At 36.5% G+C, this 27,115-nt stretch overlaps 1 protein-coding gene and 1 long non-coding RNA gene across 11 annotated transcripts in view; both read right to left on the bottom strand.

The window, feature by feature from the left end:
- The window catches only part of LOC123879995 (rho GTPase-activating protein 23), a 473,286-nt gene that overhangs the window by 384,166 nt on the left and 62,005 nt on the right, over positions 1–27,115 (bottom strand). The window lies entirely within an intron of this gene.
- LOC123880159 lies at positions 11,140–25,785 on the bottom strand. Its single transcript, XR_006799172.1, has 3 exons — positions 25,774–25,785; positions 17,112–17,116; positions 11,140–11,288 (listed from the first exon to the last, which is right to left on the bottom strand). It is a non-coding gene; the product is annotated as an uncharacterized LOC123880159 (long non-coding RNA).

The following is a 27,115-nucleotide window of genomic DNA, read 5'->3' as shown; positions in this document are numbered from 1 at the left end:
AACAACGTAACTTTAATTGAAAGGTATTCTAAGTATCCTAAGTATGTCTGTCAATCCAAACTTGGCCAGCGTGGTAGATAGACTACGGCCAAACCTTTCTCATTGTGAGAGGAACCTTTGCTCAATAGTGAGCCGGTGATGAGTTGCTGATGATGATTATGATGATCCTAAGTAATAATTAGTATTTGCTATCTTAGAACGATTTTGCCGTGTGCTGACAAAATCGTGGAAATTAATTAAAGATAAAATGGATATAGAATAGTCATCTGCTCCCCACCACCTTCTTCAGGTCATCGCCATTTAGGGCTGGAGGTCGTCCCACACCGTGCTTACCAGTACGCGGTCTCCACTCCAGTCTGCCCAATCGGCCGTCGGTTCTGCGACAGAAATGACCAGTCCATTGCCACTTCAGTTGGCTGATCCCATCTCTTGGCTCTTTTCAATAATTATAATTATTTAGTATGTTGAAATAATTGATGGCCGCTGGGGCAGACGTGTTCTGGAGTGGAGAACGCGTATCAGCAAGCACAGTGTGGGATGACCTCCGACCTGCTGGACTGGCGACCTCAAGAAGATAGCGGGAAGTGGGTGGATGAGGAATGCGGAGAATAGTGTGTGGTGGCGCGCTCTTGGGAAGGCTTATGTCCAACAGTTGACTCAAACAGGCTGTTTGATATGATGTTGAAAAAAAAGAACATACCTACTCGTACTTCTAACTGAATTTTGGAATTCGTAATCTCTTTGGCAATACTAACCAATAACCACGTGACTGTAGCCGATGGATACGATTGAAATACGCGTCTGTGACCGCGACATGTGACAGGCCTCGGAGACGGTGATGAGTTCGATGAATGATATATCGTACTACGCGTAAATGTACCGTAACAGACAGACGGCAGTCAACAACCGAAAGTGTTTCGTACGCAAGTAGGTATAGTGAATTGATGTGACGACACTATGGCACAATGCTTCATCAAGCCAATCAATTAATATCAATAGCAGCACCGTCCATGGCTGGAAATTGGGGACAGTCCATTTAGCAGCCACGATGTCGATAATAACAACCAGCAGGTCTTTTCAAATTAGATATACATTTCAGATAACCGCCCTGGGGGCGTAAACCGACGGGGTCTCAAATAATCCCTACAAGAGACCTTATGTCCAGTAATGTACGTCTACCGATTGATACGGCCGATGACGGATTCAATGTGGTCAATCTACTTTAAACGAACCATATTTAAAGTAGGTAGATACTTAGATTCTAGAGTAAACGGTCTTAAACACACAGAAGTCATTAATATTCATAACTCGTAAGTCATATCATTAATACTGATACAACTTAAATATTCATTAATCATCCAATTATTATTATAAACGTCCATGTCAACTAATGCAAAGTTTGAAGAAAATACGGTTTTTTACTATATAAAACGCTATCTGATATCTAGGTACCTAGATTTAACAATAGTTTGGTTTTGATACAAAAAAAGTTAAATTGTCATCGAACTATACCAATAATAATATTCGTTCTATTCTTGGAAAGAAAACCTAAAAAAGTTCAGTTCCGTACCTTGAAATAAATTGGAAAATATACAAAAAAGGACTGAATTGTTTCCAAGCGATTATAATCTAGACGTGAGTGAGGTCCCCTGCTCAACCACCATTAAAGCCAGACTGAATAGTGTTTTAAACATTAAAATGACGTTAAATTGCGTGTTCACTCAACAATGGTTACAATAGTAAACACCACTGAGTAAAAGGAATGGTATAATAAACTGTGACGCCCAGGCTTTGTTCTATTATTTAGATCAAAATGTCGACGACCTCTTAGACTATAAAAATATTTAAAATTTAAAAAGTATATAAAGGGTGCTTATTTTTAAAGATATTATTGAAGGTATAGTTTTATCTAAAGAAGTTGAAAAAGAGACTAAATTTTTCTCAAAAAAAAAGTCGTAAATGATTTCATAGTGGCAATTGATAGAGTGTGTTGTAAGAAATAAAATGTAAAGATATACTGCCTAAAATTTAACAGGGTAAACGCTAAAGCAAAAGCTAGATTTCCTATTTTCCAACTAGGATTACGCTCGGTTATGATTTCACATATTATTCGATTTAGAGAATATCGAAAATCATGAATGAAGTATTTTTTTTCTTTAAAATCGACGATATTATGATTCCTCGGACCAAATTTTTCGATCCCGAATAATTACAATTTTCCGCTCACAAAATAACTCCCCATATTTAGTTCCTTTTCATTATTTTATTTATTTCGCTTACAAGTATGAACTAAAGGGAGAGTACTTTTTCTTTACCATTATGGTTTAAGTTTAGGAAAATGCTAAAATGGCTAGGCTTTCGGCATACGTACTCATAGAGTTAAAACTTTGAAACTTCTTTGATAGATTTATCATGTTGACTACACCAAAGACAAAAAATTTCTTAATCTTGTCCCCTGTGGAGGCAATTAAGATGATTTTGTCGATCGAAAAGTTTTTGCACTAAAACGCCATAGTCACAGTCTAACTTAGAACTTCGTACAAGGGTACAAGTACCTGACGCTAAATCATGTACGATAAAGGTGCCCACGCACTCGAACTAAACTGCAGCGGGACTGCGCGTCGCGGCAGCGCCCCGCACGATATTCTCTCCAGCCGCGACGCGCGTACGTCACTGCAGTGCGTGGGCACCTTAACTTCGACATTGGTTGGTCTCCTTTATTATTATGGGCGATTTTTTACAACAAGAACAAAAAATATTAAGATCGGTGTCACGATCTCTATTAAAGTGTTCTTTAGACATTACACTATTGTGTCGCAATGGTTGCATAAAAAATATAAGCAAAAAACTTCTTTAGTGTGCGTGTTGCATATCGTATTATGGAAATATACATGTAGCTACCTTATATATTATATTGTTGGCATCGTATTTTTTAATACAAGTTAGCCCTTGACTGCGATCTCACCTGGTGGTAAGTGATGATTCAGCCTAAGCTTTCCGAGCTAAGACACGAAAAAGCGCACGAGCGAGTACACTCGCATCGCTGTTTGTTAGAAAGGGAAAACATCTAGTTAAATTAATTTACCAAAACAATGGTTCGCTATAATTCACGGGAAGCGAATTTTAGCGTGAAAGTGTGAAAATCACTTTCCTTGAAAAACCACTTGTGGTTTATAATAATCAATCAGAGCTATTGATCTTGATCATAGTTCATCGTTAAATTAATATAGCGAAAGATTGTGAGTGCGAAAATTGAAAAATCACTTTTCGTGAAAAATCACCTGTGAAATCACTGTGAATAAAAATAATAATTTCAAAAAATGAAAATGATTAAAAATTGGAATAACTCAGGTGAATAATACCCATCTCTAGAATGCACTACGCAAATAGGAGTTCATAGTGCACAAACTTACGGCTCGCTTGGTTACAATATCGATGTTTAATGTTTACCATTTAGAAACAAAGTACGCGAATCGCGTCTTCATGAATGTTATTTCATCGAATACAGTTAAAATAATATTGACATGTTACGAGTTAGCACGTAATCTATTTAAATAAATATTCGCATGTGCTTAGAGAATTTATAACCGACGTTGTTTACAGTTATTGTTTAACGATATACAACCCACTACCAGCTCGGGTCTCCTCACTGAAATCAGATTGAGGAAGGTTTAGACCATAGTCCACTACGCTGATCAAGTGAGAATTGGCAGTCTTCACAAACTAAACTAAAACAAACAATCCCGTTTGTATTGACGTTTTACTGGACTGTAAGTAGATAAGTACGTTACCATTATATTGTTACGAAATAAACTGCAGCACACACGCACGTACGCACGCACACACGCACGCACGCGCGCATGCGCGCACACACACACACACATAAGCAATGATACCTAATTTTAGGTGCGAAATGCGGATCCCACAAAGCAAATTCGTTTCAAACTTGGCCGGTATTGATTTTATTATATTTGTCAAACTCATTACGACACGCAAGCGCAGCTACCGTACGCGTTAAGGTAAATGACCGTTGTCCAAATAAGCACCCAATAAGTGCCAATTCTATCACTTATGCCTCGAGTGTGGAACTTTGATCAAGCGATGCATTTGAGCAAATATTTGCGTTCGAGTTTGCACAAAGCTAAACGTGTTTTGATTTACAGTACCTACTATTATTATCAGTAACCTTACTCAGCAGGAACGGCTGAAAAATATTCCTACAGTAGCGATGGGCTGTCCTTTTTGAATGTCTTTTCATTCTAGGTAAGTTTATGTTATAGTATCAAGTTAGTGGTGCATGTATGAAAAGAATAAAAGAAAAAACGTTTATTTTGTAAGTGGTGCAACGTTATACCTAAGGGTTGTTTATCCCGGCGCTTCCCCTAAATAAAAATAAGGGTCTAACCTTCGTATTCGAAGAGGGAAGGAGCAACAGATTATTTGTGAGAGCTACCAATAGATTGAGTAGGTGATTGTTTGTTTGTTTTGAATCTTTATTTCACACCGAGAAAACGAGCAGACGGGTCACCTGATGTTAAGTGATTACCGCCGCTCATGAACATTTGCAGCACCAGAGGTACCGCCGATACGTTGCCGGCCTTTCAGGAATTTGTTGGTCCGCCCCTTGAATAATGTTGACACTTTGAGAAATTCGTACGAGCGTCACCGCGTCTCTGCAAAAAAATTCACCTTGGTTTTAATATTTTGGGAACGAAAATTATGATGGAACGGCAACATAACGATACGGCATGTAAAAGTCAAAACAGTTGATGAAACGAAACACGTGTAATTCTCTCTGACGTAAAGGCAAACCGATTGTATCCAAGACTCAGAACGAGATAAATATTTGAGCAATAGAAGCGAGGCCAAAGTTACAAAGAACTTTTCAAAGTCGATAACGAGATGCTATTAGGTACTCGCTTTACGAAAAGTTTTTCTCCAGTTGCTATGGTAGGACTACCATGGATCGAGATTGTGTGGGATATAAAAAGAAACGGGGACTGATTGCCTGAATATGATCTATCAACGTACAGCTCAAACTAATGAACGGATGGGGCTGAAAAATATGCAGATAGCTATTCTGACGTAGACATCCGCTAAGAAAGGATTTGAAGAAGTTGCGGGCATAAGGTAGTCTATACTAATATTATAAAGAGGAAACCTTTGTATTTTTGTATGTTTGTATGGAATAGGCTCAAAAACTACTGGACCGATTTCAAAATTTCTTTTACCATTACTTAGAGGGATTCTTCCGAATCTGTATAGGCTATATTTTATCCCGGAAAATAGATAGGATTTTTCGTGGTAGTGTCCACCCGTGCGAAGCCGGGGCTGGTCGCTAGTGGGATTATAAAGCAGACTTTAGGGCACGCGACCGTGATGCCAGAAAAGTCTGGCATTCGGTTGCATTGTACGCTAAAGAATTAAAATTTACAAACTCTCAACTGTATCATCGATATGCAGAGCCCAGAGGCCGCCATTATATCCGTTGCTTACAGATACCACAGATACATATCTAACACCCTTGAAAGATACGCTGGATGTGCTATGGTGAAATAAACAGATTTTGCTACGATCGTGTATACGATCTTTAGGTTAAATAAGTGATTTTGATCCGACCAAATAATTATAGTTAATATGTAAGACATAATGACTTATTTTGACTGAAGTCTTTCATTTAGTTGGGGGATCTAAGTTTAACAGGCTAAGGTCTTTGCACACAGACTCGACGCTAACCATATTTCCAGACTTGACTCACAAATTCATTACGGATTTCCAGGTTTCCTTACGAATAAGTGCATGACGCGTGGTCCAAGCGTCGTACACTTATGGCCAATAAAGTTGGAATTGGAACGGTGTTGGATGGATGTCGAGTCTGTGTAATTTGCGAAGACTCATGGTAACCCTTCCCATAGTTGCGCAAATTAATGTTTATCTAACAAAAACTAGTAGGTGACGCGAAACATATTACCTTTGTTACGGGCTTTTTGCTCCCATTGCGATGAAGGACGCTCTGTTATTGTCCAAATAACTAATGACAATGATCATTGATGAATATAATACATATTATCTCGTCGCATAAATTTAATCATAATGTTCTAGTGCTGTGAAAATTATAGCCTTGAACGCTTTATGTTATTACACAAGCGTAAATGTTACTGGTTTCTTTACAATATTTACTTATCTTTTACATCCTGCTCTATTCAGTCATCATCATCATCATCGTTCACCCATTGCCGGCTCATTACTGAGCGTGGGTCTCCTCTCAGAATAAAAATGGTTTAGGCCACAGTCCCGTGCACTGGCCCAGTGCGAATTGGCAGACTTCACCCATTTCTGAGAACATTATGGAGAACTAGAAAACGAGAACGAAGAAAGAGATGTTTCCATAAAAGTTAGGGGTGCGTGCCTGGGGGATAGAAAACCCCAACCTCCCGAATAAAAGGCCGACATCTCTATTCAGTACCGCATTTAAATCACTGACGATTTTTTTAATGACAGCTCCCACTGACCGTTCCTAAAACAGCACCCTTTAGACGTCTCCGAAAAATACTAGCGCACCTGGCGACATTTGAGAGCCTCGATAGCTCAACGGTTGAGGAGCGGACTGAATTCCGAAAGATCGGCGGTTCAAACCCCACCCGTTGCACTATTGTCGTACCGACTCCTGGCACAAGGTTTACGCTTAATTGGAGGGGAAAGGGGAGTATTAGTCATGATTAGCATGGCTAATATTCTTTTTAAAAAAAATTTAAAGACTAATGAGAAGATTGTAGTCTAACAAAGGCCTACCTCATTATTGTTCAATTGTTTTCTAAAAAAATGTGCTTGGTACTAGGTTCTCTGTAATTTATATCAACTTTCTTTGAAATATTATCTGCTTGCTCTAATTTCCTCTTGTTTAAATATTTAAGAGCCCTCTGAAATTACCACTTAGTACCGTCTTCCAGGCACTAAAGGATAGAATTTAGGATTGCCTAAATATAGCGGCTTAAAAACAGCTGCTGTTTTGGTTGTCTACTGTACCTAATAAATATAAATAATTGCTTATCATTTTATTACTATTAAAAAAACGGTGATGGCCTAGTGGATTTAGACTTCCTATTCGGTTATATGGATAGGTATGGGGTACGATCCAGGGCACGCGCCTCTAAATTTTCAAAGCTTGAAAATAACGTGAGGAAATCTGCATGTCTGAAGGCATTCTGTCAATCTGCAGTTGGCCAGCGTAGTAGATTATGGTCAAACCTTGTCATTCTGAAACGTGAAATGCTCTCAGAAGAGAGCCGGCAACGGGTTGATGATGATAATAATGATGATGAATAAAGTTATTAAGTATATGTACTTTGGTATAATATTATGATATATTAAAAAAATCCATACTAATATTATAAATGCGAAAGTGTGTCTGTCTGTCTGTCTATCTGCTACGCTTTCACGGCTCAACCGCTGAACCGATTTTAATTAAATTTTGTACAGACTTAGGATACATTCCGGGGAAAGACTTAGACTACATTTTATCCCGGAAAATCAAAGAGTTCCCATGGGATTCCTAAAAACCCACCCGCTTAACCGATTTGTATGTTTGGTACCGAGGTAGCTTGCGTCCCTGTAATGGACATAGGCAACTTTTTCTCCCGGAAAATCAAACAGTTCCCGGTATCTTTCAAACGGTATCTTTAAAAACCTAAATCCATGCGGACGAAGTCGGGGCATCCTCTAGTTACTTATAAGTAGTCATATTATTCACAACGGTGAATATCACTGAATATATAACAGTCACTTTAGGAGCCAATGTATTGAAAAATGATATTTTACTCAAGCACTTAACGTAGGTATAAACTATAAAATTAACATAGGTAATCGCGCGGTCAACAGCGACACAAACTCGCAATAAATTCCATTCAAGACCATCCAGCCAGCGCGTTAACAAATCAACGTCCAATTACATAACGTTTTCCAACGTTGACTATGCTCATAAGTCCACATTGGACCTTTGACGCCCGTACATAAAACAGATGTAAATAGCACTAGCAAATACTCGTAACATCTGTCGGTTTGAGACAAGTTGTTTTATAAAATACGTTACTAAAGAATCTATGGCAAACAAAAGAAAAAAGATAAATAAAAATAAGTTATTATTATGTAAAATTTTCGGTCTAGGTATCTAGATACCGACCAACGACTTCTAGGTAATATCTACCACGTAGTTGAACCACAGTTCATGAACTTCTAAGCTATCACTAGAGTTTACTATTCTATTTAATTTGTAAATTATTATCTCTAGTTTTCTTTAAAGAGTAACGCCTGCTTCTATACTTATAACATACTTTAAAGAGATTTGGTCCGGGTTGATTATGGTTTCAAAAATCTCGCGGGAACTCTTTGATTTTTCGAGATAAAAAGTAGCCATATCCATCTCCGGGACGCAAACTATCTTGGTACAAAATTTCGTCAAAATGTGTTAAACAGATAGGCCGAGAAAAGATATGGTTACCTTTTCACGCAAACGACACACTGTTTTTCTCAAATGACAGACAGACCATTTTATCATTTTATATTAGTATGGAAATAAAGATTGTCTACAGGTGTGGGCACGCTCTAATTAATTATCGCCTTTGCTTATGCTGTTGGTTTTGTGTCAAAGTCAATGTACACGCCGTAAAAGGTCGGCGCAGCGTAGGTCATGATTATCATTATGTGATGACGGTTTATGGGAGTAGGTTTATAGGGGTATAAATCATAGGGCCACAGTCGTTCCTATTTTGATTGTGTGTTTACTATTAAGGCAATTATAGTTACACCTTCGTCTAATAACTTCATATTAGATATCAAAAGGCTTTACTGATCGATATACCAATGTAGAATAACAGTATAAAGAGAGACAACGTGTCTTGTTCTGTCTTGTTTCTCACTATTCATTATAGTTTCGCTCACGATAGCTTCAATCAAGATTCAACAATAAAACGTTTTTAAATAAGTAGAATTGAAGTTGTCAGTCATAATATGTAGTAGCCAAATTGCGGCATTCAATGGTCATACTTCATAAAGAATTAGCTCAAAACATGCTCAAAACGTAATTTTTCAGAATATTATAAGTAAATATTATTTTTGAATGTGAACATTGTCTCGCGAAGTATTTGTCGGTCTAAGCCGGTACAATGTTATTAAGAATAAACAACGGAGATCGAACCAGGAATTTTGGCACCACTTCACGTCTAGTTACACTTCATTGGACTATTTATACGATACATTGACGATTATACAGACATTAGTGTTTGTACGTTTGTAAGATTTAGCTGACAAGGTGCCTGTTTCTGTCACAAAGTGGATTTGTGTGTCAAATTTTATATTTGGTACAAAAATGAGGCCGTTACCAAGCAGTAATATAAGAATTCTCGGAGAAACCTCACATTTTTAACCGACTTCGAAAAAAGAAGGAGGTTCTCAATACGTCGGATTTTTTTTTACCAGGTTGAAACGAGAACGCCAACCGTGACTTTTTGCACCGACGCATCAGCGACGCCGAACGCCCAAAAATGTCATACACAGTGGCGTGCACAGGATCTATAGCTAGGGTAGGCATAAGGTAGGTATTTGCCTAATCACGATGAAATTGAGCATAGAACTATTTCAGTCAGGGTAAGCAGCGCTTTTATGCCTCTATAACCTGCACGCCGCTGGTCATACATATACATAGTAGCATCATACGTCGCTCGGTCACAATAACATAGTGAATTGTAAGTGCATATTAGAATAAGCTAAGGACAGTTATTGATGGATTGTAAATTAGATTTAGAAATTAATCATAAGTAGAAGTTCAAGCTAGAATAATATTACTTATTAGCCCATAGGCTACATCGTAGTAGCAATAAAGCTGCCATGATATAATGGAGCTTTATGGCAAGAAAAAAATACGTCGCTGGCCCACGTGTAGCTTTGCCTACGATACTGTACCACTAGTCGCGATTCCGAATGGCGTCCAAGACACGTGCGGAATGCGGATGTATCGCAACATCTTAGTTATTTGATATAATATTTATTGACTTGATGTGATTATTCTATTTGCTATAATATTATTTATTTTTTGACTTACTAAAATAATAATTGGGTAATGATTATAATTTGACATGTGATATATTTAATGTAATAATGTAATTTAGTTTAATGAATTCAAAGAACAGTTTTGCATGCCTGATTATATAAGGTGAAACATTTCTACTGGACAATATGTACCTACTTAATAAGATCTCACTGTAAAAAATGTTTCTTCAAATAAAAAAATCTTGAACTTGAATCCTGAACAAAAAGTCGATCGCACAATATATTGAGAAATCATAATCATTGTAATCGATTTGTCAAATATTAAAATGTTTAAATAGAGCTGGCCAAATATTGAAATTCAAAAGCCACCGTAAGACGAAAAAATTAACACGAAGACATTAGCAAGTCTTCCTATTCTGCCATGTTGTCTCTTTCTGCCTATTAAGAGGAAGCCATAACGCCATTACATTTCTGACCTACTACAACAAAAACAACTAAAAATAAACTAGAAGTTACAGTACCGTTTTAAAATATATGTCCAGACATACCTCTCCACCTATCAAAACACGCATAATTCAGCTGTAATAAGCAAATCTACCTGTGCAGTTAATAATAAAGCAAGCTGACACTGAGCTAGTAATTCAAGTGAGCTATCACTGCTTCATTACATTACTGACTATCATCGCCAAGGAATCTGATGCTACGAGAATGGGCACCGAGCCACATATAAATACAAAGCTATATTTATTTACTAGATTTGAATAAGTAGGTAGAGTAAGGAAATACATGTGAACCATTGAGTTCTTTTCATATTAAAAATGTTTTGGTTTAGAATTGGGATCTTAGATTTTCCCTAGGGCCTAACATAATACCTGTTATAATAATAAAACGTACCATAAGAAAATGGCAATTCTTTGTATTGTAACAATATTTTATTATTCTAATTATTTTGATCTCAATTATTATCAATAATGGTACTGATTCTATTGGCAACTTGATTTTAGAGCATTTGTATTCTTTTCTTAATAATGTAATCGGAAAAGGACGGACACAGTTTGACAGTTTTAAATTTAATTTAGAGCTCTCAAACCTCGAGCCTATTGTTTAAATATATAGCGTGCAGTAAAATTTGGAGTCTTTAAATGTAAAATTCATGTTCCGTCCTTTTCTCGCAATACTAAAAGGAGGAGGATGCAAATACTCTAAATTTAGTTTAGAGAAAGACAATAGAATCTGCGCCATTACTTACCTACCTAAATCGAGCAGCTCTATCTTTAATATTCAATTAAAACCAAGAGCAATTATTGTTTTACAAACAGAATGATAGTAATGTGGACAAATGGGTGATAGACCTTTTAACCTCAAACGCATTTTATTGTTGTACTCAACGAATAACAATGTTTTACTAATATGTTTAATAATGTTGCGTTGATTTAATAAACATTATATATTTTTTATTTGATTTTATTAACAGGGCTCTCTCCGTCACTCGTTTCATACAATCGTAGTTCCAATTTCATTTGAATACTAAGCAACCAAAGTCCATGAAATTTTGCAGACATATTCTAGAAACTAATATCTGTCCCTGTGGTGTTTTAGATTTTTCTAAAAATATGTAGTTTTAAAATTACAGGGGCTCAAAGACTTGTATGAATTTTTTTAAGACCGCGAAACTTTGAAACCGAATATTTTAACAGAAATCTGGAAAACCACAGACATAGATATTAGTTTCTAGAATATGTCTGCAAAATTTCATGGACTTTGGTTGCTTAATATTCAAATGAAATTGGAACTACGGTTGTATGAAACGAGTGACGGAGAGATCCCTCTTAACAGCTATTAGGTAATTAACCTGAGGTACAGATTGATAACATAGGTAATAATTATTCACAGAGGTTCTAATCTATCAAAAATAATAATAATACGGGCCTGTAACTGAAACGGTTATGTACATAAATTATGTTGATGAAGACTATATTGTTACAAATCGAGATAATTTCTGACCGATATAAAATATAGAGCATGTCAGACGTCATTTTCCTCCACGCGATAAAAAAAAAATCGAACAGTATTACTTACATAGTTACTACTTATTTGTTTTTGTTCTTTAGTCATACATCACTGAAATAATGTATTATGAATTACGAGTATTGTTACAATAAGTCAATAATAAGGAAGCAGAGTAAATAATATCCGGTACCTATACCTAACGTTCCCACCGATGTTTATATGTTTCCTTTAAATAGCGATGATGCATTACCTGAAACAGAAAGAAAAATTAAATAAAACATTATACTGTACATATTACATATTATTACAACAATAATTATATATCTATCCCGACCTATGATGTGCTTTCTTGTAGACTTATTATCTGTATGTTGCAAAAGTGTATCTATTTGTTTCCATCTTCGGGTAAGAATAAGCTACTTTTTGTCCCGGAAAATCAAAAAGTTCTCACGGGATTTTAAAAACGGAATCCCACGCGGATGAAGTCGCAGACAATATCAAGTATCATTATAACAAACAGTAATTTTGCTTTCTTTGGCTAAGTAAAGATTTTAATACTAGGTAATCCGACAATGCATGCATTACGAAATTAGACGTTTACACATGCAACTGATAGTAAAATTAATGTTGTAAAACTAATTTCATGCCACTAATTTCGTATAGTGAATTCCGCTTTATGGACTTTGTTACATTGTCTTTGTTCAGTCTCTAACTGAACAAATCCAGTGAAGTCATTTCGAATTACAGCCTAAGTACGGGTTACGGCATAACGCAACCATAACAAGACGAACGACATTATAACAACAGTTATTTGGCAACAACAAACAACAATTGCAGTCGATTCTGGGGCATTCCATCACGCGTCGACCCGCGGCGTTCAACTCAGCCTCGCTTCGACAGACAAACGACGAAAATTCCAAATGGCCCTTTGAGATATTCGCTGAGCGATTGCATAGCTCGGTTTTTGTTGCCATAACGTTTTTAGGTTACGGCGAATAGAAAATCAAATGTAAAGGTCAAGCAAGGCCAGCAAAATGATGAATATGTACACTCCTTTTTTTTTGATCACAAAAACTTTCATCTTATTTTCAGAGTCAAAAGATTGCAATATTATACTCAAAATATCCACACTAATATTGTAAATGCGATAGATATACATATATTCTTTGGGGCCTTCTTATAAAAATTACTGCTTCTGACTCCAGGAGAAAAATTTGAATGGTCTTAGGGTTCAAACAAACTACCTATTTGTAAAATAGGTTGAGGTACACTTTTACAATGTTCAATCAAAATTAGTGTGTGAATTTTATAAACTATCCGAAGATGCAACATTCGCATCCTCTTTTTGCTAATGTAATATGAAAAAGACAGACACAGTTTGACAGTTTTAAATTTAATTTAGAGCTGTCAAAGCTCGTGACTTTAGCTGCCAGTCGCGAGCCTATTAACTAAATTTGTAGCGTGCACTAAAATTTTAGAATCTTTAAAATGTAAAATTCATGTTCCGTTCTAGCAAAGGGCAATATTAAAAAGAAAAAGATGACTCTAAATTTAGTTTAGAGAAAGAAAACAGAATTGGTACCATAGTCTACATATAAAAACAAAACCGACCCAAGAAATCCACAAACGATAAATATGCATGATCAGTGAAATTGTACAAGAAAATTGCAGTGGATTGCACAAAACCTCTCAATTCCGTATCAAAAGACAGCTGAACCGGAACACAAGGGCGCAGGAGACAACGGCCTGCGGTGATCATGAAACGCTATTTCAAATAAGGCGCTAAATTAAAGATATACGAGTATAGGTACCTCGATCAAGGGAAATTGTGTCTGAGAAAGTAATGCGTATGAAGCTTTGACACTGTTTTCACTTGCCATATTTTTCCGTACCTTAAAAAGAACAAATAGATCTACTGGAATTCATATCTATAATACTAACACCCGCTTATAGATTTCAAGTCAATGGAGAGATCACACTATCACACTAATATTATAAAGGCGAAGTTTGTGTGTATGTGTACGTGCGTGTATGTTTGTTACTCCTTCACGCAAAAACCACTGGACAGATTTGGTTGAAATCAGAATGGAGATAGATAATATCCTGGATGAGTACATAGGCTACTTTTTATCCCGGAAAATCAAAGAGTTCCCACGGGATTTCGAAACCTAAATCCACGCGGACGAAGTCGCGGGCGTTAGCTAGTCTGTAATATAAGTTCTAATTCTTCAGGCTTTTCAGTCTCTGAAATCTGAAGAGTCAGTCAGTCGCAGACGAAGTTGCGGGCATCATCTAGTCACACTAATATTATAAAGGCGAAAGTTTGTATGTGTGTGTGTATGTTTGTTACTCCTTCACGCAAAAACTACTGGACGGATTTGGCTGAAATTCGAAATGGAGATAGATAATATCCTGGATTAGCACATAGGCTACTTTTTATTCTGGAAAACCAAAGAGTTCCCACGGGATTTCGAAAAACCTAAATCCACGCGGACGAAGTCGCGGACGTTAGCTAGTCTGTAATATAAGTTCTAATTCTTCAGGCTTTTCAGTCTCTGAAATCTGAAGAGTCAGTCAGTCGCAGACGAAGTTGCGGGCATCATCTAGTCACACTAATATTATAAAGGCGAAAGTTTGTATGTGTGTGTGTATGTTTGTTACTCCTTCACGCAAAAACTACTGGACGGATTTGGCTGAAATTCGAAATGGAGATAGATAATATCCTGGATTAGCACATAGGCTACTTTTTATCCTGGAAAACCAAAGAGTTCCCACGGGATTTCGAAAAACCTAAATCCACGCGGACGAAGTCGCGGGCGTCAGCTAGTTTAAAATAAATATTGAAACTCAAAGCTCTGGGTCACAATGCTAATAAAATCATTAATTACGACTTTAGTGCTGTTGTAATTGAGACTTGATCGATAAAGCTTAACCTTTCAGATGATTTTGGTATCTGATTACCAATATAAAATTATAGAATCCGATTACCGAATACCGATAAAGTTCGGAACAAGTCGTACAAACTTCTCTTGCATTTGCGCCGAACAAAATATGACCCACTTACAGAACTTGATTCAAGAATCAAGACGCTGAATCTATGTGGCACAAATTAATTACTGTATTCAAAATTGTGCATTGATATACAGGGTGTAAACAGAACGCTAGCAAAAATTTTATTATATAGGCTATTTTTACACTACCCAAACACAATCCAATGGCAATAATCATTTGCCTAATGTTGTAGTTTTAGTGGTTTAGTATTTTTCAAACCCGCAATGTATAGCGTCCAAAACTCGGATTAATGCCCGTCCCACGACGCGGTATTGACGCCGAGTGGCTTTTTAAGTAACGTTCGTTGACCTCTAGCGTCAGTCAGATGTTTTATTTGCAATAGATTGTGAACTTTTAAATTTTTTTCGTAGTTTTTTATGGTATCTTATTAATAGTCAAAGTCAAAGTCAAAATCATTTATTCGAAGTAGGTACAATTGTACTCTTTTTGATGGTCGAACTTGTTAAATTTGTACGATATAGTGGTGATAATTAATTACGTAACTTAAACTAAAGCTACAAGGGTTCCAAACGCGCCCAAGTCTAAGAAGAGCCCACAACAAACTCAGCCATACTACATAACACCTACATACAAACATAATAATCATCAATACTATCACCTGTCTTCGTTTTTGCTGGCGTTCTGGTTACACCCTGTAGAGTCGTAGACATGACAACACACACTTATCACTAAACTAAACTATACAATTATAAGTAAGACACTTGGTGAAATTTTAATGATACACCGTTGGTACACTATCATACATTTCGAAACTGTTACAACATTTAAGAGACGTCGTCAATTAAGTAAAGTGACAGTGATGAACTGAAACTAAATAGAAACAAAATACAATAACGGTACCAAGTTAGGGTTTATGCACACTGTCTAAAATACTCTTAAATCAGGAAAGAAAATCAGAGAAGAAACACTAGCGCGCTCCACAGCTTTTTTTCACAGTAGTCGTAGTCACGTAGTTTGATTCTCATTTGATTGAATAATAAGTTTCGTATTTCTTAATTTAACAAGTTTGGAAGTTACATACTGCAGGCAACATGCACTGTTCGAAGACTTTGTAGATGACTTGTATAGTACAGTATATTATTGTAAATTGAACACTTGGAAAGAGCAACCGCCGAGTTTCTTGCTGGTTCTTCTCAGTAGGAACAGCATTCCGAACCAGCGGTAGATTATTTTGACGATTCAAAAGCACTTGTAAAAGTTTAATTGAATAAAAATATTTTGAATTTGAATTTGAATTTGATCTTCAAGCACTGAGGATTTTTGGAAGACTAACTTCTGAATACAAAGTATCTATTGTACGAATGACCCTACGTTGTATATTTTCTCGAGTTATCGAGAGTTTAATCACGTTATACCTTGACCCTTTACTGTAATTGAAAAATTGTAACATTGAATGATAGTAGTTCTTATGCCCAAGTGATAAAAGTCATTTTCGCGATTAGGTACTAAGTTACTGTCAATGTCGTAGGTTAATTAAAATTGATTGAATGCTATACCTACCGATGCATTGCAAATAATGTAAACAAATTACACGCAATGAGTGTTGCAATTTAGTATTTAATTAATGGTAACGGCTTTTAAATTATAGATATTAATTGTTATTAAGGTTACGTACACAGAATCGTAGAATACAAAATATACCTACCCAGCCAATTCTAGCAAGTCATATGGCGCGATGGCTAGCAGTGCCATCAAAGCGGCTTTTTTAGAAATTATAATAATTAGGAACTAGGTGCCGTATAAAGTTTAAAACTAAAACCCTCTGCTCCTCTTAATAAATCCTGAAATAATTCAGTAATTTTGAAATTGTCTTTTTCTTTCCAATTGTACTAGATTTATATAATTTATGAAAGTTTTCTTCAATTTTCATGCGTTGAGTTTAGCAAGACGAACATATTTTTAAGCGATACCTAATAGGTACCTTATTCTAGACTATAGCTAGTCTAGAATAAGGTACCTATTACTACTACTACTACTACTACTACTACTACTATACTAGCTAGCTCTTCTTCCTGTCAAGACTATAGCTATAGTTCGTGACAGGTCAAGATAGCGATCGGGTTGAGACGCCCCGCACACCCGCACAGCCCCCGTGCTAACCCGGTGCGGGATAGTGCGGGTGACGTGCGGGTGTGCGGGGCGTCCCCCCCGCCTCACACCCCGATTGCCATGTCGACCTGCCGCGAACTACAGATTACCTAGCTAGTGCCAACTATTTCCGGCCCACGTGTTCGAGTAGTTAAGCCCACTCTACATTTTTACAGCAATAATTACACGCGATCTTCAAACGCAAGCAATATCTTTCGACAGACATGACATCACATCTTGTCAGGTGGCGTTTTCGTGGAACGATACATTAGGCTCTTTACGCACTGCATCCGATCCAAGTCCGAGAATTCTCGAATCGGGTTTGTCCGGATATCCGGATTCGATCTGAGTTTTCTCGGATTCTGATCAAATGTAGTGCGAAAAGAGTAACCTCGATTAAAGGCTTAAGGGCTTAAAGTTACCTCGGTTAAAGGCTTAAATTGATAAAGCCCTGGCTAAAAATAAAGATAAACGTGGCACTGAAATTCGACAACACTTCAAATCTTTCCGATTGAACTCCTTACCAAGCACATAAACCCAAGTTTATGTGCTATTAATATTCTTTTGGATGACAAAAAGCTTTATCTACCTAATCTATCAAAATCTGAAAATGGAGGCACAGAAGATTTTTTATTTTTTATTTTTAAACTTTAATAAAACATTGCCGTCACGACAAAGCGAAGGATTTAATTAAAGGATACGAGAGCGTTCCGTGAGAACAAACAGTACGCATTCAACCCGCGCCTGTGACCTTGACTTGCTACACCGTTTTAAATCTGTGCTGTGGTCTTGTAGGGAGGGGTCCAGGAACTCTGATTTTGGTAAATATATCGATAAATATGACATATCGATTTCGGTTTCTCTGATTTCTCGTGATACTCATTCAGCCCAAGTTCCCACGCAAAGACAACGCATTCAAGCCATACCCGTGACCTTGACCTGACAAGAACTCTAATTTCTTTTTTTTCTTTTTTTTTCTTTTTTTTTTAAAGAATATTAGCCATTTTTTAAATGACTAATATTCCCCTTTCCTCTCCAACTAAGCGTCAGACTTGTGCTAGGAGTAGGTACGACAATAGTGCAACGGGCTTTCAGTCCACTCCTTTACCGGTTGAGCTATTGAGGCTCTTCGTTTCGACGCTCGAATTTTACCAACGTTAGTGAGACGTAAAATACTATAAGTACTAAGTTTAGAGATCGATTTGGAAAAATCAATGCGTATGAAGTAAAACCCGTGGCAATTAATGATAGTACGATCATAAATCGCGAGAGCGCCAAGTGCAAGTGCAAGCTTTGAGTAATCATGGTCTATACTACTTTAAAAAAAATAAAGAGCTAAATTTTATCGATATCAGTAATATCGAAGTCAGACTGCACTGTAGAACTTGCTTTCGCATCCGCTCGGCATCGCTGACGAAAATCGTCCAAAATGCGAGCGAGAAACGTTACAAAACTGGCCGCAAACTGGATCACTGGCCACAGGAGAGAATGGAAAAAAAAAACTAAAAAGTTGGCGGGAATTGTGTAAGGTTTCGGACTCCATCGAGTTCAACGGGAACGTTAATGTCAGATTATGGTCAGATCACACTAGGGACTTTTAGTTGCAAAACTTTAAATCTCCATGGAGGCGCGGCATGACAAAAATTAATTTCAAAAACACCAGCCCAGATTTGATCTAACAATTTTTATTGTCTAACAATGTCAATCCATCGTCGGCCCTGTTTGGAAGGCCCGGGATCGAACCCCGGTACCCCCAAATAGGAGACAGATCTTAGCCACTAGGCTCTCACCGCTTTACTTAGATATAAATCACGGAATGTGTATTTATATTGCCGCAATAACAACAAATAATAAACATTTCAAATTGGCTGCAAAAAAATTAAAAATAAAATAAAAAGTGAACCCTTCGCTTGACAGATTTCTCTTATATTGATATATTTATCTTATATTGATTTGATTGGTATGCACTGTACAAACCCTAAACGAATAAAGCGAGGCATTTTTCCGTAACATTATACAAGTACGTTTGTTTTATTACTAGCACACACACTAAATATAATATTATGTTTCATTGCATAGGAACCCATGTGAGCGACAATCATGCGCTTCTTTAAAATTTCGATAGGTATTCGATACATATTCTGAATTATGTGGTTATTGCTTACAAAATACTAGGTTAGTAGATAGCTCAATATTTCGTTCAGCAAAAGGTTTGCTATTTTAAAGTTTAAACTATCGTGAGTGATTTCTTTTATAAATATAGCGATGTCCCTATGAAAAAGGACGCCGGATGGGTTCGAAACTAGTTGGGCTTACGTCGACTAAATACGTGAGTATAGCCGTAAAAATCTAAACTTAAAAGTTTGCTGTCGAGCGATAAGTCGCTAGTGTGATTGTAGCCTTTCCAGCGCCGATCGACGGCTCCTCGTTCCTCTCCTTTCCTTTCATAAGGTCGTTGACATAACGATCATTAATTATATTTTTTTCTCACAACTTTTGCAATACCTATCTTTGTTCGTTATCTGCTGGACTTTCTGACCTTTGAATTACGAAAAATGATAAATTTACAAAGGCCGGTTATGCTAATAAATATATTGAAAACGCAGTAGAGAACATTAAATATATTAATATCGAAGAAATCAAAATGAAAAATGTAGGTACCTAGCTATTCTCAGGAGTGGTAATAGTCAAAAGTCTGTCAGTAGTAGGTATGTATTAGTGTTGTTATGGATATCCATATCCGTAACCGAAACTATCGGATATCCGAAATAAAAAAATATCCGTAACCGTAAATGAATCCGTAATAAAAGTTTTGGATAGTTTCGGATAGGGCGGAGTCTAACTAAATACTACACTCGTACGAATTAACTGTGCAAATTAACAAGCACCGTAAAATGCATTGCATGTTCCACTGCTAAAATTAAATAGCTACTTATTACATAACAGCTGTTGTTTATTATGTTGGTTTATCTATGTCGGACAGGTCACTGTCAAGTTAAGGTTATCAATTCAATTTCAAAAGATTAGTATAGTTGTACATTTGAATATTGAATGCTATAGATTTTCACTACAACTGGCTCCCTGCCGTCATGTTGGCACCATCATTGCTTAGTTTGCTTTATTCCTAGGAAATTAGGGTTTATTATTGTGTGATTTGCAATGGTGCCAACATAAGGTCAGGGGATAAGTTAAAGTGAACGTCCTGCACTAAAATGTAAATGACTGAAGGATGTCTTACGCTACAAGTTTTACTGTTTGTGACATTCAATAAATTCTACTCTAGAGTAGACAACCAAAAAACTAAGATCAAAAGACTAATCCTTAATCCAAGCCAAGAACTTCGCGTTGAGCAGTCGGGTAACAAGTGTAAATTAAAAATTTATAACATCCCCCACAAGTGAAGGTTACAGTAACTAGAAAAGAGCTGATAACTTTCAAACGGCTGAACCGATTTTCTTGGATTAATAGCTAAGAACACTCTCGATCAAGCCACTTTTCAAATAAAAAAACTAAATTAAAACCGGTTCATTAGTTTAGGAGCTACGATGCCATAGACAGATACAGAGATACACACGTCAAACTTATAACACCCCTCTTTTTGGGTCGGGGGTTAAAAAATACCGAATTCGCCGGTGTCAACAACTAACTGCAATAAGTACAAGTTTTGACTTCTGTTTATAGGTTTAGAGTTAATTGGTTCGAAAGTAATAATTTAAACATTATTTAATTCTTTTCAGTGCTTTTGAAGTCGGTTCACTTTTTTAAAGTTTTAATTGAGTTTAAGAGCTTTCAAAAATTTTTCAAGCCAAATACTAGCTTTCTTTGGTTTGATACACGAATCTGATGACTCCATAAAAAAACTGTCATGTGAATGCTTGTGACCTAAAATCGCTCGACTTTCTCGAAACCCGATTACATTTTTACAGCCCCTACTTTCTGTTTTATATGGTTTTATATTAACTGACGCTTTTTATTTCGATATTATTTACACGTGCACGATTTTCGAAAAACATTTCGATTGATTCGGAATCGTAAAATGATTGATGAAATTGCCTATTAAACTGAACTAAGTAATAAGGAAGGACATTCACTTTTAAATTTATTCCCAACACTGACCTCTACTAATACAAGTGGGTACGCTGGACTTGCGCTTGCCGACATTTTTTTTGAAGCAACTTGATTTTTGCCATTTTGGCGCTGATAGCAGCAGTGAGCGTCATATTGTGAGCATACTCGGAACTAAATGTTAGTGATGAGACATCTATCACAGCGAACTAGAGTGAGAGAATTCTCGGTTTGATCCTGAATCGATGATATGTGAAAATTTGGCTATGGTGACGTAAAATAAAAGAAAAATAGAGCTATTTTAGGGCTACCTGCGACAAATCTACTGACGTTTGACGCCTGCCAGTGTCGTTGAAGCCTGGACGTTTAGTTAGAAGTTTCCTAACTATCGTAAACTTTGGCATAAATCAATATTTTCAACACTAAGACCGTTTGACACGAAGTGTCAATTTTAATTCCCGATGAGATCGGTGCCGGCCGGGCGATTCCAATTGGCACAAAAAAACTTATCGTTTTGTATGGCACACCTTTTCTAGCGTATTGGCATATTATGTCCATTTCAGTGCTTTTAAAATCGTGCTCGCTTTCAGGTTATGTTCGTTATTATCGAATTGTGTTTCGAAGTATTGATAAGTAAACGATATTTTTTATTGCTTTTAAACACCTTATCAGCGGTAATATGGCACCTCTTAACTTATCTTATTTTAACTTCCTTTCCTGGTTGTAAAAAATATTGAAGTTACCTCTAAACATTTACATAATATCCAAATAACCAGTAATTTCCAGATAAAAACCAGTATTAAAATAGCCTTTACTTAAAGGATTCGATATTGGTTCATACCGATCTTGTATATAGGTATAAGTATTTTAAATATGTATCGGAGTTATAGAGTTTGTAGGTTTTGTCTTGCTCTCGATTTTAGCGAATATTAAGTAATATCGATTTCAATGGATACAAATTCAATCAATGCATCTCTAGAAAGCTACAGCAAGACCCTGTCCAAAACATCACCACAATCAAGCAAGGATTTCGAAGGGTAGCTATCTTAGTTCATGGATCTACTCATGTGCTCATGGGGCCCCTTCAACAAGACCAAAAATTAGATAAACTATAGTAGTAGCACAGCCTTGAGTAGTATTTCGTTAAACTGTGGTAGTAGTTCTATTACGAATAGGTATATATTCCTCGTTCCGCATCTGAGCTAGCAAGAAATATTCTTTGCAGAATGGTTAGGTATTTATTTGTATACCTACCTTTCTGCAAAGGTAGGTACGTACCAATTTTAACCTTCTGTCACATAAAATAGTAGGTACATTTGTTGCGACATAATAAAGTACAATTCAGAGTACACAGTGCTGCATAGGTACACAAGTGTTAGCGATATACCTTTGCCTAGAGTTGAATTTAAAAAAAAGGAGGGAGTATGAGAGGACAGATGAGAAATGGCCGGAAGAAAAGCGGAGTTATTGATATGAAGCAGAAAAGATTGGAGCTTATTATTATGTTTTCAAAGTTTATTAAGCATTGCATAGATGGAATAAAGTCAGATCTTATGAGTTGAGGTTGTTTTTATTACAAGTGTAAATTAAAAATTTATAAAATCCCCGACAAGTGAAGGTTATAGTGACTAGAAAAGAGCTGATAACTTTCAAACGGCTGAACCGATTTTCTTGGATTATAGCTAAGAACACTCTCGATCAAGACAAGCCACCTTTCAAACAAAAAAAAACTAAATTAAAATCGGTTCGTTAGTTTAGGAGCTGGGATGCCACAGACCGATACACAGACATACACACGTCAAACATAACACTCCTCTTTTTGGGTCGGGGTTTAAAAACGCCTCTCTTTCTATCGCGTAAACCCTAATATTATGTCTCTCTAAGCGATAAGAGTTACGCGAGTGCCGTCAAAGGGGCGCACCGTATATTTCTCAGATCACACCCAAATGAACCCGGCTGGTCACTATCGTTGTGTGACCAATACAAGACCTTCGACTAAAATACAGTTAAAAAGGGATATTATTGACTTACTTTTGTTAACCTTCACAATTAAGTATTAATGAGCATTACCGTTACCAATCCCTACATATCGAAATGTCACGGTCCAATTATAATTATTACATTGTTGTTAAGTACAAATATAAGCCTTTTATTGACAGCTACAAATGTTTATATCCAATCATTGTTTATAGTTGTATAATGTATAATATAATTAATTTGTTAAGGACATAAAATTTTATTAATACACTGTATATAGAGGCTACCCAGACCACCAACGTCTTCTTTTGCAACTTTTTAAAATTGTTTCACTTTTATGGAGTTGAGTAGAATAACTGTACTTATTTTGTGGAGATCGAGTATTATTTCGTTATTTTCTTATTACTTACGTATACATATACCTATGTACAGTAGGTACCTATGGTTATTCATTAGTATTAAATATTACTAGCTAATGACCACGACTTCGTCCGCGTGGACTACACCAAACCCCTATTTTACCCCCTACGGGACTGGATTTCCAAAAATCCTTTCTTAGCAGATACAGACGTCATATTAATAGCTTTAGTGCGTGCCAACTTCAGCCTGATTTGTCCAATAGTTTAAGCTGTGCGTTGATTTGAAAGATCAGTCAGCCAGTCACCTTTTCTTTTTAACCCCGACCCAAAAAGAAGGGTGTTATAAGAATCTGTGCATCTGTCTGTGGTATTTTAGCTCCTAAACTAATAAACCGATTTTGTTTAGTTTTTTTTAAAGGTGGCTTGATCGAGAGTGTTCTTAGCTATAATCCAAGAAAATCGGTTCAGCCGTTAGAAAGTTATCAGCTCTTTTCTAGTTACTGTAACCTTCACTTGTCGGGGGTGTTATAAATTTTTAATTTACACTTGTTATATATTTAGATACTTAAACGTGATTTATTTGAAAATAAATGAACTTGTAAATTGAAAATTAATGTTCAGATTTAAAAGTAGTAATTTTGTATTTCGTAAGTGCAATAGATAATTTTTTATTAAATAAATAGTGTTTTAGAAAGGGGTTCCTCAATTAATATTTAAACCGAAGACCACCGACAATGTCGAGACGAGTACCTACTTAACATAACAAATTATGCAAATTAATTTCAATCGATCAACATTAGCGCTATTTAAATTTAATTAAGTACCTGATAACATGATCGGTTACACAAACGAAGGGTTCCGTACCATCGTAGGTACAAGGTATGTTAATGATGGACTGCGTGATCTATATTTAATTCAGTAAATTTTTTTCGTGAACTTGTTTGAAAAAAAATTGTGAAGGAACCCTAAATTTCACACTTTTTTCCTTTACCTAACCTACCTCCCTGCCGAATTTCATGATTCTTAGAGGTCAACGGGAAAGTACCCTATAGATTTTCTTGACATACACAACAAACAGACGGACAAACACAGACAACAAAGTGATCCTATAAGGGTTCCTTTTTGCTTTTGAGTTGCCTACGGAACCCTAAAAACAATAAACAAAACGAGCTATTAAAATTGTAAGCGTAACTGAGTGGGAGTACTTTATAGAGCAATCATTGATCAATGGAAACAATATTATGAGTACCTTATGGGTTTTTGACAGACACGACGGACAGACGGCCAGACGGCTAGACGGACGGACAAACAGACAGACAACAAAGCTATCCTATAAGGGTTCCTTTTGAGTTACCTACGGAACCCTAAAAAACAATAAACAAAACGAGCTATTTTGTAAACGTAACAGAGTGGGAGTACTTTATAGAGCAATCATCGATCAATGGAAACAATACGAACCCGCAAGTCGCAACACCGACGAACATACGATTTGTTGTCTCATTGTGACGTCAATTGGCAGGCCTGCCCGCATTGCGTAAAGATACGCTAAACAAGGAACGCCAGGTGTAAAAATATCCTACACTTAAAACTAAGAAGGTATTTTGCTAAATACGATAAATTGAAAATTCATTAGGGTTTGAGCTCCGGAATTCCGGTTTTGGTATAACTCCGGAGCTTATAAGGATTACAGGTTTTATTGTACAACCGGTGTTATCGTGAACATAACCGGAGTTTCTATTGTCATATTTTTAGAAGACAGTCGACGTTTTTGAGCAGTTACAATTATCATAACGTACGTTTTTTCGCCCTCCAGCACGATGGACCGATGATATAAAGCGGCTGGCGGGAAGTGGCTGGATGAGGAAGGCTGAGGACCGGGTGTGGTGGCGCTCTTTAGGGAAGGCCTATGTCCAGCTGTGGACGTCCACAGGCTGATGATGATGATGATGATGACGTATTTTTCTTTGGTTAAATTAATAACAATGCAGTGTAAACGTATGAAGAAGACAAACAAAACGTCCGAATGTTGATAACATCATTAGCCGCTATCTTGTACATCTTTCTTCGATGTTATATTAAGCAGTAAGAAAAGCCTTTCAAATCTGTGGCACATAAAATACACTCATTCAACATTTAACCTTAATAAAAATTTAATTACAACAATTATAATAATTAATAGCGTTCCCATTTCATATTGCTGCTCTACATCAAAGAGTAAAGCTCGATTCATACTGGCACAGAGTCAAAGCGTTTTGAAGCGACAATCAAAAATTTTACTTTGCATTTATTGACCTCATATCCACAGAAAAAAGGCGTAAATGCGTACATCTTTTCGTAGTTTTTCTCGGTAGTTGGTGCATAAAGTGGTATACTCTAGCATTTTGGTAGTTTTACCTGGAACGTTTTCCAGGCGATTTTATAGATTTAGACGTGCTTTTTTCGCATTTTCACTGTGTCACCTTGTTCGTATCTTTGCAGCTTGTGTTGCAATACCTACTGTCAAAATAGTTTTAAAAAAAAAAAAAAAAAAAAAAGAATATTAGCCATGTTAAATGACTAATATTCCCCTTTCCTCTCCAACTAAGCATCAGGCTTGTGCTAGGAGTAGGTACGACAATAGTGCAACGGGCGGGGTTTGAACCGTCGACCTTTCGGTTTTCAGTCCACTCCTTTACCGGTTGAGCTATTGAGGATACCTTAGTAGAACCCTTTAGTCAAAATTGTAGGTTATTTTCTAGATGCAAAATTTATGCTTGTAATTTTTTTGACTATAACAGCTTACGACAGTTAGGGAATTTTTGACAAAACATCGAGGCTTCGACGTCACTGGCAGGCGTCAAATGTTCCTACATTAGACGCTAGGACACATAAGAATCGCCTATTTTTCTTTGGCTTCACGTCACCCATAGCCTAATATTTGACATAATATATTCGATTCAGTATCAATTCGAGAGTTCCCTCATTCTAGTTCACTCTGCTATCGCTTCGATTAGCTTCGACTGTATCAGTGTGAATCGACCCTTAATGTTATATTTGAGGATACAACGAATAAGTTGAGTAGGTATTAGTTTAACATGTATAATTTTAGCAGATAGAAATCAGCAATAGAATGTTAATATCCGCACTATAATTAAGAAATATGTTCAATAGTTGTCTTATTTAAAGCCTTGTCTATAAACCGCACGAGTTGAATCACGAAAATTTACGCCCACGTGTACAATTCTTAGCAATTTGCATCGACTCTTATCGAACTCAGATTTATTTAAGAAAATCTGGATATCTGTACCAAGTGAATAGATGAATGATCATTCCAGTCCATCCATATGGTATAAAGTATAAACTTTCTACCTATGTAAAACATGCAGCCTACCGAATCGGTTAAGAATAATTAATCAGACACTGGTGAAAAAATGCCAGAATTATGCTTAGATGAAAAAAATATTCCTCGAAGAGGTAGCGACCCAACAGAAATAGCTAGATGAATCGTGGAAACTAGGATA

The sequence above is a fragment of the Maniola jurtina genome, chromosome 3 (genome assembly GCF_905333055.1).
Source record: "Maniola jurtina chromosome 3, ilManJurt1.1, whole genome shotgun sequence".
NCBI classification, from domain to species: domain Eukaryota; kingdom Metazoa; phylum Arthropoda; class Insecta; order Lepidoptera; family Nymphalidae; genus Maniola; species Maniola jurtina.
This window is presented reverse-complemented; position numbering and strand designations above follow the sequence as displayed.